This window comes from Oncorhynchus kisutch, linkage group LG4, assembly GCF_002021735.2.
Source record: "Oncorhynchus kisutch isolate 150728-3 linkage group LG4, Okis_V2, whole genome shotgun sequence".
Classification (NCBI taxonomy): domain Eukaryota; kingdom Metazoa; phylum Chordata; class Actinopteri; order Salmoniformes; family Salmonidae; genus Oncorhynchus; species Oncorhynchus kisutch.
In genome coordinates this window covers 13,445,038-13,460,478 of record NC_034177.2, presented here as the reverse complement: position 1 = coordinate 13,460,478, position 15,441 = coordinate 13,445,038, and the positions used below count along the sequence as shown (strand labels likewise).

Sequence of the window (15,441 nt, the reverse complement as noted above, 5' to 3'; positions counted from 1 at the left end):
TAGCGGCTCATAAAAGGAGCCCAACCGCTGTTTGGTTTGCAGGGCCCCCAGACAGGAAAAGCTGCCCCCAAATCCCCTCCTACAATAATGGGCCTAACATTGGCGGATCAGCAGCCTTATCCTCGCTAAGGTTGTTAGCGTGCCGGAACAAGTCGTTCCCCTTACGCTGTAAGTACTTTACAAGGGAGAGCAGCTGTTCCTTCCTTCCACCCCACCAATCTTCCAAAGTATTTCGGTCCCAGGCCTTCAAATCCACAATGGCTAAGGAGACGAAAGACTCTGGTCGGTCAGACAATGTACAGTACTGACAAGATTCCAATACTGTGCAAAGACCTGGCTAAGAGCGGCAGACTTGGAAGAGGCTTTGAACTTGACTCACACTGTATAAGCGGTCATAGACTTTGTCAGTTGTTGTTATGTACGCCTCTGTGAAGAGGGAACGCAACACCCTGCTTCAACTCAACTCCCCGTGAAGTGAAAGAGGTCTGGGACTGTAGGTGCGAGTAAGGATGACAAAGGCAGAGAGAGTGATACCGTTTACAAGGAATTTATTCTGTCACACGGTAATATGGGGAAAGGGGCTGGACGGAACCAAAGAAAATAAAGTAAATCTCAAAGCCCCCCCTGCCATACCTGCCTACCCACTACTTACCTTACCTACCCTCTCCTGCCTACCCACTACTTACCTAACCTCTCCTGCCTACCCACTACTTACCTTACCTAACCTCTCCTGCCTACCCACTACTTACCTAACCTCTCCTGCCTACCCACTACTTACCTTACCTACCCTCTCCTGCCTACCCACTACTTACCTTACCTACCCTCTCCTGCCTACCCACTACTTACCTAACCTACCCTCTCCTGCCTACCCACTACTTACCTAACCTACCCTCTCCTGCCTACCCACTACTTACCTAACCTACCCTCTCCTGCCTACCCACTACTTACCTTACCTACCCTCTCCTGCCTACCCACTACTTACCTAACCTACCCTCTCCTGCCTACCCACTACTTACCTAACCTACCCTCTCCTGCCTACCCACTACTTACCTAACCTACCCTCTCCTGCCTACCCACTACTTACCTTACCTACCCTCTCCTGCCTACCCACTACTTACCTTACCTACCCTCTCCTGCCTACCCACTACTTACCTTACCTACCCTCTCCTGCCTACCCACTACTTACCTACCCTCTCCTGCCTACCCACTACTTACCTAACCTACCCTCTCCTGCCTACCCACTACTTACCTTACCTACCCTCTCCTGCCTACCCACTACTTACCTAACCGCTCCTGCCTACCCACTACTTACCTAACCTCTCCTGCCTACCCACTACTTACCTAACCTACCCTCTCCCGCCTACCCACTACTTACCTAACCTACCCTCTCCCGCCTACCCACTACTTACCTAACCTACCCTCTCCTGCCTACCCACTACTTACCTAACCTACCCTCTCCTGCCTACCCACTACTTACCTAACCTACCCTCTCCTGCCTACCCACTACTTACCTACCCTCTCCTGCCTACCCACTACTTACCTACCCTCTCCTGCCTACCCACTACTTACCTAACCTCTCCTGCCTACCCACTACTTACCTAACCTCTCCTGCCTACCCACTACTTACCTAACCTACCCTCTCCTGCCTTACCTGCCTACCCACTACTTACCTAACCTACCCTCTCCTGCCTTACCTGCCTACCCACTACTTACCTAACCTACCCTCTCCTGCCTTACCTGCCTACCCTCTCCTGCCTTACCTGCCTACCCTCTCCTGCCTTACCCGCCTACCCACTACTTACCTAACCTACCCTCTCCTGCCTTACCTGCCTTACCTGCCTACCCACTACTTACCTAATTTAGCACCACCTGGTGCCCTAACCAAAATACAGGGGGTGGTCCGCCCAGGTCTTACCTAGTGTGCCTAGACAGTAAATATACTACGGGTTATGAGGCCCGTGGGCCTCTTGCCTAAGCACTCCCTAAGTGCCTTCCCCTTTCCTCCTGGGAACAAATTAAACAGAATTATCCAAATGTAATTAAACAATTTCAAGAATCAAAAAACACAGTTCTATTAACACCCACATACCTCAAATAAACGGCTTCAAAAAATACTTGACTGAGCCACAACCAAGACAGGACATCACATACCATAATAGGCTCTGACTGAGCAACAAACTCACACAGAACATACCCAAAGCTGCTTCCATCAACAACTAACATAGTACATACCAACTGCCTGTCTCACTCTCAGCAACAACCAACATAATATGACTCTCAGCAATGATATCTCTCTGAGAGCAGAACCAGCATATGATATAACCCTCTGCAATGATCTCTCTTTCTGAACAGAACACTGGCTTTTATATAGCTTTAGAAGGAATGGGTATTTGGAGACAGCTGCATCTTAACGAGGGGGCGGGGTCAGCTTCAATTAGCCATGGAGTTGACCAATCAGCTGCTTGGGGAGAATTCAGGAAGCCATCTCCTGAAACACACATTCAAATACACAAACTACAACACCGAAACTGGGGAACGTAACAGTTGTACATTAACATTTGGGACGATTTGCTGAGTTGTCTCTGGGTACAGTATTCAGTGTCAATGCATATTGTCCAGCACAACTATCAGCCTACATAGGTTGGGGTTCTTGTGTGGGCCGAGCAGCTAAATGGGGTATGCTTAGGATAATAGTATGGTACAAGGCCGTCACAACATCGCAATGAGGGATTAAGAGAGCTTGCCATTATACTTAAGCTTAAAGGGAAACATGGGAATCGGCTTACGACTGAAGACAGCAGTGTCTGGTCCATAGAAATGATGGTCAAGCAAATATGGCCAAACTTTTCATGATGCAGAGATAACCGCGACCCAAAACGAGAATTGTATCGACCCCTTCCTATGGTGGATATTTTCCTTTATGATTTACAACGTCTGATTCTGTGGTTCTTAAGGCCAGCTCTCCCTTAATTGAAATCTTAATTAAGTTGAAAACTAGAGGAAACCTCCAGAGTACGTGGTTTAATGAAATGGGTGGCAGGGGGAGCTACCAATCCACTCTGAATACTGAGTAGACCTCCCTGATCTCACTCCCCCCCTTTCTCCCTCTCATCCACACCCCCCATCATCCGAAGGTTAGGTTTAGCAGAATTAACCCTGATTACCACTCTACTGGCTGTTCCCCACAGGCTTGGTATCTTACTGTAGCCTTCTCTAATCCAGAGTACAGGACCTGGAGTCTCCTCAGCTGGTGGTGTTAAGTACACTGTCTTTGTATCACTAAGCTGACACTCTAAGATCATTTGTGCAAGCACCAAACAGTGAGTGAACCTTATGTCTGAGTTGCTCTAACTAGGGTGTCACCTTTTAGCCTCTCAACAGGGACTTGAGCTTGTACCCACCGTCTACAGCAAGCCTGTTTGCATGTCATTACAGTGATGTCACACAGAGCTGCATGTCAATGTCGTGTGACTCGTGTCTTGCGTGCGTGTATGTAAGTGATGGACAAGCACATAGAAGAGGGGGTCTCCGGAGCGCGGGTACAACCCTGGCCCGCCTGCGCCAGACCCCCTCCCTCTGCCGTACAGATGCCAGTACAGATGGGACCCCTGTACCTGCCTGCATAGCTAATGAATCCGGATGGCATTACCCCCTTATAAACCATAAATATGTAATTTGTTCAGCTGTTGCCATTAAATATGGATGTGAGAAACAGCAATTGTTTGGGGTCATTATTGTGCCACTGCACATTAGGAGCAGAGGATAATAATATTAATTTAAGAGATGGAAAAGATGAAGTCGGTGCTCCTTGTACCAGGCTGTGGATGTTGTCGTCATGCTCCTTGTACCAGGCTGTGGATGTTGTCGTCATGCTCCTTGTACCAGGCTGTGGATGTTGTCGTCATGCTCCTTGTACCAGACTGTGGATGTTGTCGTCATGCTCCTTGTACCAGGCTGTGGATGTTGTCGGTCATGCTCCTTGTACCAGGCTGTGGAGGTTGTCAGTCATGCTCCTTGTACCAGACTGTGGATGTTGTCGTCATGCTCCTTGTACCAGACTGTGGATGTTGTCGTCATGCTCCTTGTACCAGACTGTGGATGTTGTCGTCATGCTCCTTGTACCAGGCTGTGGATGTTGTCGGTCATGCTCCTTGTACCAGGCTGTGGATGTTGTCGGTCATGCTCCTTGTACCAGACTGTGGATGTTGTCGTCATGCTCCTTGTACCAGACTGTGGATGTTGTCGTCATGCTCCTTGTACCAGGCTGTGGATGTTGTCAGTCATGCTCCTTGTACCAGACTGTGGATGTTGTCGTCATGCTCCTTGTACCAGACTGTGGATGTTGTCGGTCATGCTCCTTGTACCAGGCTGTGGATGTTGTCGTCATGCTCCTTGTACCAGACTGTGGATGTTGTCGTCATGCTCCTTGTACCAGGCTGTGGATGTTGTCGGTCATGCTCCTTGTACCAGGCTGTGGAGGTTGTCAGTCATGCTCCTTGTACCAGGCTGTGGATGTTGTCGTCATGCTCCTTGTACCAGACTGTGGATGTTGTCGTCATGCTCCTTGTACCAGACTGTGGATGTTGTCGTCATGCTCCTTGTACCAGGCTGTGGATGTTGTCGGACATGCTCCTTGTACCAGGCTGTGGATGTTGTCGGTCATGCTCCTTGTACCAGACTGTGGATGTTGTCGTCATGCTCCTTGTACCAGACTGTGGATGTTGTCGTCATGCTCCTTGTACCAGGCTGTGGATGTTGTCAGTCATGCTCCTTGTACCAGACTGCGGATGTTGTCGTCATGCTCCTTGTACCAGACTGTGGATGTTGTCGGTCATGCTCCTTGTACCAGACTGTGGATGTTGTCGTCATGCTCCTTGTACCAGACTGTGGATGTTGTCGGTCATGCTCCTTGTACCAGACTGTGGATGTTGTCGTCATGCTCCTTGTACCAGGCTGTGGATGTTGTCGTCATGCTCCTTGTACCAGGCTGTGGATGTTGTCGTCATGCTCCTTGTACCAGACTGTGGATGTTGTCGTCATGCTCCTTGTACCAGACTGTGGATGTTGTCGGTCATGCTCCTTGTACCAGACTGTGGATGTTGTCAGTCATGCTCCTTGTACCAGGCTGTGGATGTTGTCGTCATGCTCCTTGTACCAGACTGTGGATGTTGTCAGTCATGCTCCTTGTACCAGGCTGTGGATGTTGTCGTCATGCTCCTTGTACCAGGCTGTGGATGTTGTCAGTCATGCTCCTTGTACCAGACTGTGGATGTTGTCGTCATGCTCCTTGTACCAGGCTGTGGATGTTGTCGGTCATGCTCCTTGTACCAGGCTGTGGATGTTGTCGTCATGCTCCTTGTACCAGGCTGTGGATGTTGTCGTCATGCTCCTTGTACCAGGCTGTGGATGTTGTCAGTCATGCTCCTTGTACCAGGCTGTGGATGTTGTCGTCATGCTCCTTGTACCAGGCTGTGGATGTTGTCGGTCATGCTCCTTGTACCAGGCTGTGGAGGTTGTCAGTCATGCTCCTTGTACCAGGCTGTGGATGTTGTCAGTCATGCTCCTTGTACCAGGCTGTGGATGTTGTCGGTCATGCTCCTTGTACCAGGCTGTGGATGTTGTCAGTCATGCTCCTTGTACCAGGCTGTGGATGTTGTCGGTCATGCTCCTTGTACCAGGCTGTGGAGGTTGTCAGTCATGCTCCTTGTACCAGGCTGTGGATGTTGTCGTCATGCTCCTTGTACCAGGCTGTGGATGTTGTCAGTCATGCTCCTTGTACCAGGCTGTGGATGTTGTCGTCATGCTCCTTGTACCAGGCTGTGGATGTTGTCGGTCATGCTCCGTGTACCAGGCTGTGGATGTTGTCGGTCATGCTCCTTGTACCAGGCTGTGGATGTTGTCGGTCATGCTCCGTGTACCAGGCTGTGGATGTTGTCGGTCATGCTCCTTGTACCAGGCTGTGGATGTTGTCGGTCATGCTCCTTGTACCAGGCTGTGGATGTTGTCGTCATGCTCCTTGTACCAGGCTGTGGATGTTGTCGTCATGCTCCTTGTACCAGGCTGTGGATGTTGTCGTCATGCTCCTTGTACCAGGCTGTGGATGTTGTCGGTCATGCTCGGGAGGATTCCATATCTAATGAGGAGAGGGACCAGAGAGATGGTTCTTAGGGCGAAGAGGGAGAAAGAGATTCTATCTGTAGCTGCTGCTGCTGCTCGGTCTGTATGCCTGCCCAGGGAGAGATGTCCTCTGTGTTTGTGTGCGAGAGAGTGGGAGTCTTGCTGACCAGAGCGATCCAGGGAGCTACATTCTCATGCCCTGAATGCCACCCCTTCCCACTTTTCTCCCACATTTCGGCAGAAATGTAGAAATGTTCTTTTTTTTTTTTACTCAACCTGTTTTCTTCCCAAAGTGAAGGGCAATAGGAGGCAGTTTACAAAATAAACACCAGAGTTTGACCCCATGTTTGACCCCATTCAGACTGTATCACATCCGGCCGTGATTGGGAGTCCCATAAGGTGGCGCACAATTGGCCCAGCGTCGTCCGGGTTTGGCTGGGGTAGGCCGTCAATTTGTTCTTAACTGACTTGCCTAGTTAAATAAAGGTTCATTTGAATAAATAAAAAAACGTTTCTCCATACTAGTGCACTGGGTGTCAGACTGCCTTGTTTCACCTCCCCCCAAACATCCAAAAGTGCTCAGTAGGGAGCTGATTTAATAGCACCAGCACCACAGCCCCTAGCAGCGGTCCCCTCTCCTCAGGCTGCTAGCTGGGTAAAATAATCTGTTTGACTCTGGGCCCTGTGGCCGTACGGCCTTATGGTCAGGTGGGTGGAAGGGATCCACGGCAGGGTTAATTCTATCAGGGCCAGCCCGTCCGACTGGGCACTCTGGGGAAAAGAACAGAACATTCCACCGTGATCCTCTTTCATATGATTCACTGATGCCGCCTGGCCAAGCCAGCAGAAGCTAGTGGCCCTGATGCGATTAGCCTCCCTAAGTTCCACGCAGGCCGTCTTAGCCGCCACGGGCCAGGCCTGACAACACAAACATAACAAAGGGCTGACATCGCCCAAGGTCCAGACACCGATATGATTGCCCGGGCTGACCAATGACCGGGTACTGAGTGACCATTCTAGATGTACCGGTCAGTCACATTAATTCCACCTTTACCAAACCAAGCTGGGTGGACAGGCTGCATTGGGCTCAGGGGTAGTAAATGTCAGCAAAGCCCTATGAACTAAATCCTTATTGGAGTTGACAGTGGACTTAAGACACTTATGCCCAGTGACTGTTTGTACTGCAGATCTGATGTTTCCCAACTCGTAAGGCAACTAGCCGGTAGGGAGTCATTGCTTTCCTTCCATTCCTCTACTGATAGTGTAGAGCAGCGTGTAGGTATTAAATCCACACATACTGGAGATCTGATGTCCTGAGATCAGTGGTGGACCCCCCTTCTCTCTCTGCTTACTAAAGTAGAAGTACTGGGGTAGCAACATTTTTTAAATTTTATTTCACCTTTATTTAACCAGGTAGGCTAGTTGAGAACAAGTTCTCATTTATAACTGTGACCTGATTCTGGTAACCTAAAGTAGAAGTACTGGGGTAGTAACATCCTGGTAACCTAAAGTAGAAGTACTGGGGTAGTAACATTTTAAAATTTTATTTCACCTTTATTTAACCAGGTAGGCTAGTTGAGAACAAGTTCTCATGTATAACTGCGACCTGATTCTGGCAACCTAAAGTAGAAGTACTGGGGTAGTAACATCCTGGTAACCTAAAGTAGAAGTACTGGGGTAGTAACATTCTGGTAACCTAAAGTAGAAGTACTGGGGTAGTAACATCCTGGTAACCTAAAGTAGAAGTACTGGGGTAGTAACATCCTGGTAACCTAAAGTAGAAGTACTGGGGTAGCAACATCCTGGTAACCTAAAGTAGAAGTACTGGGGTAGTAACATCCTGGTAACCTAAAGTAGAAGTACTGGGGTAGTAACATCCTTTCCCAGATTTCCAGAAATCCTAGTTGGAACATTCCCTGAATTCCTGCTTTTTCCATCCTATTCCATGAATCTTCCAACTGGGATTTCTGGAAATCGACCATCATTTTGCAAACCTAGTAGCACCATCTAGTATGTGATGGTGGTAGCACCGTGCACAGTAGGGTTGAAAATCCAGTTGAAAGTCATGATAGGTCAGGCATAATGTTAACATTGTGGTTTCTCCCCTCCCATGCAGTGTCATGTTATTATTAGAATGAGTATGTTGACCATATGAGACTTGTCATCCTTTATTTCACCCCACTGATGATGTCACCCACACTGTGATTGATGGTCTAACACCACCGTTTGCGGTGGAGTTATTTTAATGATCATGTATGTGCTATATTTGGATGTCAGTTTAGAAAGAAAAGATACCTAACTATTCAGTTGTTCTGAAGCAGTGCATCGTGTATTTCGCATCTGTTGTCTAGTTAAGTGTCTCGAATATCTACTATATTTTCATGCTAATTGACGCCAGAACATTTGAAAGCATTACGTCTCATGTTTGTCATTGTCCCTTTCTCTCAGAGCGTGGACCTCATGCGACTGCTGTCATTCTAGAAGTGGAATAGAGTCCCATTGTAGGTCACTAAATGGTATCTGTTCACCAGAAGTTAGTGTATTTATACAGTGTGTCTATATACAGTGGAGGGTTGGTTTGTTAGCATTAGCAACACCATAGGTGCTCCCTCCAGTCCCAGTACATTACTCCCAGTTTAGTGGCCTGCCTGGCAGTGACTGGTGTTCCTGGGGTGGCAGTGGGTAGGCAGGCAGTATACACTCTCCCCGTACCACACTGGCATCAGACCAATCTCTCAACTCCACTCAAACTTTAGCCTCTAGGCAAATATTTGTCATATTCATGCATGCGGCATTGAACTGCACTGAGCCCACCACAGGTTGGGATTTTGGTGTGTGTGTTTGTGTACACGTTGTGAGTGTGTGAACTCAGTGTGGCATTGTGGAAAATAGTGGTGAGGTAGTTTATTTTGTCCCGCCGTGTGTGTTCACGTATCACTCTGCCAGTCAAAAGCACAGGGCTTCTCTGGGCTAGTGCTCGTAGACACTGCACAGTTAATGTTTTTTTTTGGCCCACTTTCAAACCTTCCCTCAACTGTCAGTACCAGCCAGCCCAGCACTGAGTGAAAAAACAAGCTTTTTTCATCTGTTTCTACTCAAACCCTCTCCTGTTCTCTCGCTTTGACAGTTGTTCGATAAAGCCTTTGAAAGAAAGAGCTGCTGGTTTGCCTGCTTTTTGGCGCACTTTCGACGGCCGCCATTTTAAGATTGGAACAAGAGAGTGGGAGAGAGAGGAGGGCGAGAGGGAGAGAGAGTGTCGCTCTCAGCCCTCCTTACATGGCGGATACATTTGCTCTGCTTCCTGACCAATCGGAGGTGGCCATAGCGGGATCATGTGACGTGCCACGATAGCACTCGGAGTCTCCTGCAGCAGACAATCCCTCTCTTTTCCCTCTCTCCCTTTCCTCCCCTTTCTGAAAAGGCTGCTCAAATGTCCTCAGTCTGAACCTTGTTTCCAATGGCAGCAGCTAGAAAGCTTATTTTGGGGCCGGTCCTAATAGCATGCAACAAACTCCTTTTGGTTCAGGACAGAGCGTAGCTTTGTTTGGGAGGAAAAGTTTTGTAAGCAGTTGTGCAGCTCAGGCGCTGATCACATTCTTCATGTTTCATGGATTTCCCTTCTTGGCTTGAGTCCAAGAACTAGGGATGGGGCAGAGATAGAGAATGACAGGTGGGGCTGAGGTAGAGAGAATGACAGGGAAGTAGAGATGGGGCTGAGGTAGAGAGAGTGATGGGGAAGGAGAGAGAGGGCTGAGGTAGAGAGAGGGCTGAGGTAGAGAGAGTGATGGGGAAGGAGAGAGAGTTTATTTTATTTACCTTTATTTAACTAGGCAAGTCAGTTAAGAACAAATTCCTATTTTCAATGACGGCCTAGGAACTGTGGGTCAACTGCCTGTTCAGGAGCAGAATGACAGATTTGTACCTTGTCAGCTCAGGGATTTGAACTTGCAACCTTCCGGTTACTAGTCCAACTCTCTAACCACTAGGCTACCCTGCCGCCCCAGAGTGACAGGGAAGGAGAGATGGGGCTGAGTTAGAGAGAGTGACAGAGAAGGAGAGATGGGGCTGAGGTAGAGAGAGTGACAGAAGGAGAGATGGGGCTGAAGTAGAGAGAGTGACAGAGAAGGATAGATGGGGCTGAGGTAGAGAGAGTGACAGAGAAGGAGAGATGGGGCTGAGGTAGAGAGAGTGACAGAAGGAGAGATGGGGCTGAAGTAGAGAGAGTGACAGAGAAGGATAGATGGGGCTGAGGTAGAGAGAGTGACAGAGAAGGAGAGATGGGGCTGAGGTAGAGAGAGTGACAGAGAATGAGAGATTGGGCTGAGGTAGAGAGAGTGACAGAGAAGGAGAGATGGGGCTGAGGTAGAGAGAGTGACAGAGAATGAGAGATTGGGCTGAGGTAGAGAGAGTGACAGAGAAGGAGAGATGGGGCTGAAGTAGAGAGAGTGACAGAGAAGGATAGATGGGGCTGAGGTAGAGAGAGTGACAGAGAAGGAGAGATGGGGCTGAGGTAGAGAGAGTGACAGAAGGAGAGATGGGGCTGAGGTAGAGAGAGTGACAGAGAAGGAGAGATGGGGCTGAGGTAGAGAGAGTGACAGAGAAGGAGAGATGGGGCTGAGGTAGAGAGAGTGACAGAAGGAGAGATGGGGCTGAGGTAGAGAGAGTGACAGAGAAGGAGAGATGGGGCTGAGGTAGAGAGAGTGACAGAGAAGGAGAGATTGGGCTGAGGTAGAGAGAGTGACAGAGAAGGAGAGATGGGGCTGACAAACCAAACTTAGTGGTCTGACAAACCAAACTTAGTGGTCTGACAAACCAAACTTAGTGGTCTGACAAACCAAACTTAGTGGTCTGACACACCAAACTTAGTGGTCTGACAAACCAAACTTAGTGGTCTAACAAACCAAACTTAGTGGTCTGACACACCAAACTTAGTGGTCTGACACACCAAACTTAGTGGTCTGACACACCAAACCTAGTGGTCTGACACACCAAACTTAGTGGTCTGACACACCAAACTTAGTGGTCTGACACACCAAACCTAGTGGTCTGACACACCAAACTTAGTGGTCTGACACACCAAACTTAGTGGTCTGACACACCAAACTTAGTGGTCTGACAAACCAAACTTAGTGGTCTGACAAACCAAACTTAGTGGTCTGACACACCAAACTTAGTGGTCTGACACACCAAACTTAGTGGTCTGACACACCAAACTTAGTGTTCTGACACACCAAACTTAGTGGTCTGACACACCAAACTTAGTGGTCTGACAAACCAAACTTAGTGGTCTGACACACCACTCCTTGTCCTCGCCTGTAACCAGGCATGAAGAGATTAGTGCCAAATTTCAACAAAATAACAAATGAGTTGACGCTGTAACAAATTCCTTGTGTGCCAGGGGAGCCAGCGAACCAATACCCAATGAGGCCTTTTCCACTGTGTGTGTGTGTGTGCACGTTCACCTGGGGTCCCGTCAATACACAGACACACGTCCCCTTGCCTGTCCCTGCACCACCATTACTAGCCGTTTCCTAACCACTGAATGTCTATCTCCCTCTAGCCTCACGTCTATCTCCCTCTTGCCTCACGTCTATCTCCCTCTTGCCTCACGTCTATCTCCCTCTAGCCTCACGTCTATCTCCCTCTTGCCTCACGTCTATCTCGTCTATCTCCCTCTTGCCTCACGTCTATCTCCCTCTTGCCTCACGTCTATCTCCCTCTTGCCTCACATCTATCTCCCTCTTGCCTCACGTCTATCTCGTCTATCTCCCTCTTGCCTCACGTCTATCTCCCTCTTGCCTCACGTCTATCTCCCTCTTGCCTCACGTCTATCTCCCTCTTGCCTCACGTCTATCTCCCTCTTGCCTCATGTCTATCTCCTCTTGCCTCATGTCTATACTCCAGCGATCCCACTAACCCTTCACCCAGACAGTTTCAGACTGAAAGTCTGCAGTCCTTGGTGCATGTATAATGTATAATACATGTTCTGAAATGTCTTTCAGGGATGCCAGACAGTGCAATGCTAGCAGACTAAACAATACATCGGGGAGGCAATCATTTATTTTGGTTCATTTCAATATCAGATCAATTTTTTATCTCCAGTCCAATTTGCTTTCCCCTCCCTCTAATTCCAGATGAAGTCCTGTGTGGTGAAAAGGCATTAGGATTGATTTCTTAGCCCTGGTTCAAAATGGAATTGGAATTGCGCAGTATGATCCCTCTCAACCCCAAAGAGCTCTACAGAAGTGGTTCTGACTCTAAGTGGGTCCACCAGCCAATGCATTTAGATTCCTGCCCTGCCGCACACACACACACACACACACACAAGCGGGTCGATCAATGTTTATGGTTCTCATAGACCGCCTCTCGTTTCTCCCCGAGCCTGTCCATGTCACACCTCTCCTTCTTGTCCTTGTGTTGTGGCTGTAAACAAAAGGCCATGTGGCTTTGTTTCACAATCCATTCCAATGGGAGCAAATGTTTGTTATATTTCATTCCTGTCCACAAAGTCATTAATAGACTCATATGGTATAATAAACTGAGGTCGGAGAGCACACACACACACACACACACACACACACACACACACACACACACACACACACACACACACACACACACACACACACACACACACACACACACACACACACACACACACACACACACACACACACTGGTTCAAATACACACACACACATCCCTAACCATGTCTAACAACAACACCCTCGCTCCATCCCTAACAGCAACACCCTCGCTCCATCCCTAACCATGTCTAACAACAACACCCTCGCTCCATCCCTAACCATCCCTAACAACAACACCCTCGCTCCATCCCTAACAATGTCTAACAACAACACCCTCGCTCCATCCCTAACCATGTCTAACAGCAACACCCTCGCTCCATCCCTAACAACAACACCCTCGCTCCATCCCTAACCATGTCTAACAGCAACACCCTCGCTCCATCCCTAACCATGTCTAACAACAACACCCTCGCTCCATCCCTAACCATGTCTAACAACAACACCCGCGCTCCATCCCTAACCATGTCTAACAACAACACCCTCGCTCCATCCCTAACAGCAACACCCTCGCTCCATCCCTAACAACAACACCCTCGCTCCATCCCTAACAACAACACCCTCGCTCCATCCCTAACAACAACACCCTCGCTCCATCCCTAACAGCAACACCCTCGCTCCATCCCTAACAACAACACCCTCGCTCCATCCCTAACAACAACACCCTCGCTCCATCCCTAACAACAACACCCTCGCTCCATCCCTAACCATGTCTAACAACAACACCCTCGCTCCATCCCTAACCATCCCTAACAGCAACACCCTCGCTCCATCCCTAACAACAACACCCTCGCTCCATCCCTAACCATGTCTAACAGCAACACCCTCGCTCCATCCCTAACCATGTCTAACAACAACACCCTCGCTCCATCCCTAACCATGTCTAACAGCAACACCCTCGCTCCATCCCTAACAACAACACCCTCGCTCCATCCTTAACAACAACACCCTCGTTCCATCCCTAACAGCAACACCCTCGCTCCATCCCTAACCATGTCTAACAACAACACCCTCGCTCCATCCCTAACCATGTCTAACAACAACACCCTCGCTCCATCCCTAACCATCCCTAACAGCAACACCCTCGCTCCATCCCTAACAGCAACACCCTCGCTCCATCCCTAACAACAACACCCTCGCTCCATCCCTAACAACAACACCCTCGTTCCATCCCTAACAGCAACACCCTCGCTCCATCCCTAACCATGTCTAACAGCAACACCCTCGCTCCATCCCTAACAGCAACACCCTCGCTCCATCCCTAACAACAACACCCTCGCTCCATCCCTAACAACAACACCCTCGCTCCATCCCTAACAACAACACCCTCGCTCCATCCCTAACAACAACACCCTCGCTCCATCCCTAACAACAACACCCTCGCTCCATCCCTAACAGCAACACCCTCGCTCCATCCCTAAGAGCAACACCCTCGCTCCATCCCTAACAACAACACCCTCGCTCCATCCCTAACAACAACACCCTCGCTCCATCCCTAACAGCAACACCCTCGCTCCATCCCTAACCATGTCTAACAGCAACACCCTCGCTCCATCCCTAACCATCCCTAACAACAACACCCTCGCTCCATCCCTAACAACAACACCCTCGCTCCATCCCTAACAACAACACCCTCGCTCCATCCCTAACCATGTCTAACAACAACACCCTCGCTCCATCCCTAACCATCCCTAACAGCAACACCCTCGCTCCATCCCTAACAGCAACACCCTCGCTCCATCCCTAACAACAACACCCTCCCTCCATCCCTAACAACAACACCCTCGCTCCATCCCTAACCATGTCTAACAGCAACACCCTCGCTCCATCCCTAACCATGTCTAACAGCAACACCCTCGCTCCATGTCTAACAGCAACACCCTCGCTCCATCCCTAACAGCAACACCCTCGCTCCATCCCTAACCATGTCTAACAGCAACACCCTCGCTCCATCCCTAACAACAACACCCTCGCTCCATCCCTAACAACAACACCCTCGCTCCATCCCTAACAACAACACCCTCGCTCCATCCCTAACAACAACACCCTCGCTCCATCCCTAACAGCAACACCCTCGCTCCATCCCTAAGAGCAACACCCTCGCTCCATCCCTAACAACAACACCCTCGCTCCATCCCTAACAACAACACCCTCGCTCCATCCCTAACAGCAACACCCTCGCTCCATCCCTAACAACAACACCCTCGCTCCATCCCTAACCATGTCTAACAGCAACACCCTCGCTCCATCCCTAACAACAACACCCTCGCTCCATCCCTAACAACAACACCCTCGCTCCATCCCTAACCATGTCTAACAGCAACACCCTCGCTCCATCCCTAACAACAACACCCTCGCTCCATCCCTAACCATGTCTAACAGCAACACCCTCGCTCCATCCCTAACCATCCCTAACAACAACACCCTCGCTCCATCCCTAACAGCAACACCCTCGCTCCATCCCTAACCATGTCTAACAGCAACACCCTCGCTCCATCCCTAACAACAACACCCTCGCTCCATCCCTAACAACAACACCCTCGCTCCATCCCTAACCATGTCTAACAGCAACACCCTCGCTCCATCCCTAACAGCAACACCCTCGCTCCATCCCTAACCATGTCTAACAGCAACACCCTCGCTCCATCCCTAACAACAACACCCTCGCTCCATCCCTAACAACAACACCCTCGCTCCATCCCTAACAACAACACCCTCGCTCCATCCCTAACCATGTCTA

The 15,441-nt window shown here is 49.4% G+C and overlaps 1 protein-coding gene across 1 annotated transcript in view; it reads left to right on the top strand.

The window, feature by feature from the left end:
- Positions 1-15,441, top strand: part of LOC109889066 (nuclear factor 1 A-type-like) — a 199,641-nt gene that overhangs the window by 66,022 nt on the left and 118,178 nt on the right. The gene's annotated exons all lie outside the window — the stretch shown is intronic.